Below are 4,215 nucleotides of genomic sequence, written 5' to 3' on the forward strand. Positions count from 1 at the left end.
GACACGCATTTCCTGGCTGACGTGGATCCGATGATGGTTTAACAATCCCCTCGTTAGAGCATCTCCAACAACGATGCCAAAAGACGCGCGCGCGGTAAACTTTCACTTTAGCACGCGCAGGACGTTTTGGCGCCCTCCAGCGGCGGTAGGAAACTAGCGCGCGGGAAACGACGACGCGCGTGGGGAAAGGCGGCAGCGCTGCTTTGAGCACGCCTATAAATTGCCGCGCTCGCCACGCGGCCTCCACACTACGCGCACTCTCCTTGCTACTCTGCCGCTTCCTCGCTCCCGCCACCACCGCGCCACCATGCCGCCGCGCCGCCGTGGATCGTCTGGCTACCGCGACGTCCTCGAGCGCCCCGGCGGCACCTACTATGCCGAGATCCGGTCCGGCGATGTCCGGCTTGGCCTCGGCACGTTCGGGGCCGCGCACGAGGCCGCCCGCGCGTACGACGCGGCGGCGTGGTGCCTAGGGGCCGACGGCGCAGATGAACTTCATCGACGTCTTCACGCGCGAGCAGGCACAGGACGTCGCCCCTCCGCCTCGTCTTATCACGGACCAGGATCGTGCGGAGCATCGTCGGCGGCAGCGCCGCCTCCTCGTCGCCAAGGAAGACGAGCGAGCCATGGCGGAGTGGCGCCGGCGCCACCCGGAGGACGTCACGGCGGAGCACGCCTTCTGGGTGGAAAGGACGGCAAAGCGCCGCGCGGTGCAGTTGGAGAGGCGTCGGCGAAAGGCCCTGGCGATATCGCAGTGTGATATCGTTGAGGCAGGTGGGGTGTGGTTGATCCTCGTTGGGAGGACATGTTGATCAATACCTCAGACAACACCAGTCCGGATGAGGACGAAGACGATTCAGAGTAGGGTGTAGTTGCACCATAGTTCATCTAGTTGCACCATAGTTCATGTAGTTGCACTGTAGTTTTATGTATCTATGTATTGTTTATCAATCTATGCTATGAACTATGTAAAATATCTATATTTTTATTATCTATGTAAAATATGTATGCAATGTTTCGTGAGATAGCACGTGCGCTGCATTTTAGCATGCCTGCTGGAGATACAAGCGCGCTAAATTTTAGCGCGGCGGCTGGAGCCAGCACTGTCCGCCGCGTTTTTCCAGGCGATAGACGCGCTGCAAAGTAGTTTTTAGCGTGCCGCGCGTTCGGCGGCTGTTGAAGATGCTCTTAACCATTGGAAATCCCTTATTCTCAAAAAAATATGGAAAACCATTTATGAGTGCTCCGTTTTATAATGCAACACATATTGACTTTTTAAAAAATCAACCTATACAAATTTTCTTTAAGCTTATAGAAAAAATAGCTATATCTAGAATACCAATTACATATGATAAAGTATATCATGAGAAGTATTTTCTTTTGAACCGGGCATAACCACTTTCCATTACTGCGACATAACGGAAATACAGCAAGGTCCACAGAATGAGACAGGAGAGGGGAGAGCGAGTTCAAGCACCGCTGGGAAACCTACTGCGAGCACTCGCCATCGAGATAACTCATGTAGGGCAAAAACCCGGCAACACCAAATCACTACGAAGTTCATATGGGGCAACCCCCCTAAACAGCTCACAGGCGAGCAGCATAACGGCGAACCCATAAAAGGGATAGACTCCAGGAACGAGAACATAAACCAATGCAAAAGACAACCATCACAAGCATGCCTCCATCTTCGCTGACGCACCACCACTTTTTTCCTCAGCAAATTTCCAGCGGAACTTCTTAGTCTTCGTTTGCAGGGCAGATGCGCATCAGCCTCGTCGTACTGCTCTTCAGCATGTCCACTCCTGCACGCAAATCGACCGCATCCTCTTGCTTCAGCAGTCCTGCCCAATAACCAAGGAAAGCGCACATGGAGAAACAACATTCAAAAGGCGTTTTCAAACGTTTAGATTCAACGGTAACACCATTACGACATGTCCAGATAGCCCAGCAAAGCGCAGCGATGCCAACTGTGTAAAAAATCTCCCCATTTGGGAAGTAAACATGACACCAGGAGTAAGCCTGCCATAGGCAGTTCGGACACAGCTCAGTGCCGAGCATGCAGGCAACACTTCTCCAAGTCACTTTAGCTACAGGGCAGGCAAAGAAGAGATATTGTGAGGTCTCATTCTCCCCACAAAAAGAGCATTTCGGATTTCCTTTTCACCCCCTTTTTTTCATCACATTTCGAGTAAGGATAGCATCCTGGAACAACTGCCACATAAAAATTTTGATCTTTAAAGGAATGCCAACTCTCCAAACCCACGCAAAACTACATCCTGTGATATTTCTTTCCAGGAAAGAATAAACCGATTTGGTCGTAAAGACCTTTTTATGACCCAGGCCCCACTCAATGTCATCTGATTCATCGGATATACAACTCCCCCTAGCAGCAGCAACCACCTGTTGCCATTGCTCCATGAGCTCATTGTTTAATCTTCTCCGAAAAAAGGATAAAGGATCCGCCTCCCAACACTTATTCATAGTGCATTCAGGGGAGTTGCAGATCGAAAATAACCGAGGAAACTGATCCTTAAATGGCACCCGATCACCAATAGGATCAATCCATATCCTTGCTATATTCCCAGATCGAATAACGATTTTTCTACCAGCCATATAAAGGTCTTTCACCTTCATAATATCTTTCCAGCACGGTGAGTCATTCACCTTTGTCTTGACAGAGGCTACCGTGTCTCTGCCAAGATATTTAGCTTTAATGATCTCCTGCCAAAGGCCAGTTTTAGTCTCCAGTTTCCACCACCACTTAGCAAGGAGGCTTAAGTTTTGCTTATGTAAATCTTTCACACCCAAACCACCCTTCTCCTTAGATCTACAGATACGAGCCCATCGCACTAGATAGTAGTGCTTCCTCTTTTTGGACACCTGCCAAAAAAACTTTCTCCGATGTTTGTCCAACCTGTCTATAATGGTCTTTGACAGAAGGAACATAGACATGTAATAATAAGCGATACTGGATATATTAGCATTAAGTAGCGTCAGTCTACCCCCCGAGGAGGCATTACTGCCCAAACCAGAATCACACCTACTAATATACTTAGCTTCCAGAAAATCCCAATCAACCCCTCTGATGGATGAATAACTGACTGGGACCCCCAAATATTTCATAGGGAAGTGGCCAATCTGACAGTTGAAAATGTCAGCACAAGTTTGCAATATGTTGTCATCCCCCCCAACACAAAGAATCTCACTCTTCTGGTAGTTAATTTTCAAACCTGACATGAGTTCGAACATATACAGAAGAAGCTTAAGATTCACAGCTTTATCTGGATCGTGTTCAATACAAAGAACGGTATCGTCTGCATATTGCAGAATTGCTACCCCATTCTCCACCAGATCCGCAGCCAACCCAACAAATAGATTGTTTTTCTGTGCTTGCAGCACCATTTTGCATAAGCACTCAGCTGCGATATTAAACCGGAACGGGGATATAGGATCTCCCTGTCTGACCCCTTTATAACTTTGGAAGTAAGGTCCCATAGTATTGTTCAACTTGACACAAACTGTGCCATTATGCAGGATTTTTCTCATCCACTCACACCATGTTTTCCCAAACCCTCTATTATCAAGGCACTTCAAAAGGAAATCCCAATTAACCTTGTCATATGCTTTCTCGAAGTCGAGTTTAATGACAATCCCACATTTTTTCTTAACATAAGTATGGTGAAGAATTTCATGCAAAGATAAGACCCCATCCATGATATTCCTGTTTTTGATAAAGGCATTTTGATATTTGCTAAACAAAGTGTCAGCAAAAAAGGCCACTCTATTATCTAAGACCTTGGTAATCAGTTTATAGGGACATCTCAACAAACATATAGGCCTGAATTGTTGGATCTTATCTACTCCAGAGATCTTGGGCAGGAGAGTGATAATGTCGTAGTTCAACCTATACACGTCCAAGCTTCCATCATGGAAGGCATGGAACAGACCCATAATATCTTTTTTCACTATATCCCAACAGTGTTGGTAAAACTCGGCCGGAATGCTATCTGACCCAGGAACCCTATTACTGTTCATAGAAAACAAGGCTTTTCTAACTTCCTCTTCAGAGAAGGGTCTAGTTAGCATCATATTATCAACCTCACTAATCTTCTCCCTCTCTTCCCACACATCAGGATCCATTTGGAATAAGTTTCCAGGGGCAGGTCCAAATAGCTCTTTGTAAAATTCAGTTGCATGATTAAGAAGGTTCTC

General features: G+C 47.1%; 1 pseudogene; it reads left to right on the forward strand.

Moving 5' to 3' along the window:
• Positions 1-307: 307 nt before the first annotated feature.
• On the forward strand, positions 308-611 carry LOC123131540 (ethylene-responsive transcription factor 3-like; annotated as a pseudogene).
• Positions 612-4,215: the final 3,604 nt, after the last annotated feature.

Source organism: Triticum aestivum, chromosome 6A, assembly GCF_018294505.1.
Source record: "Triticum aestivum cultivar Chinese Spring chromosome 6A, IWGSC CS RefSeq v2.1, whole genome shotgun sequence".
Classification (NCBI taxonomy): domain Eukaryota; kingdom Viridiplantae; phylum Streptophyta; class Magnoliopsida; order Poales; family Poaceae; genus Triticum; species Triticum aestivum.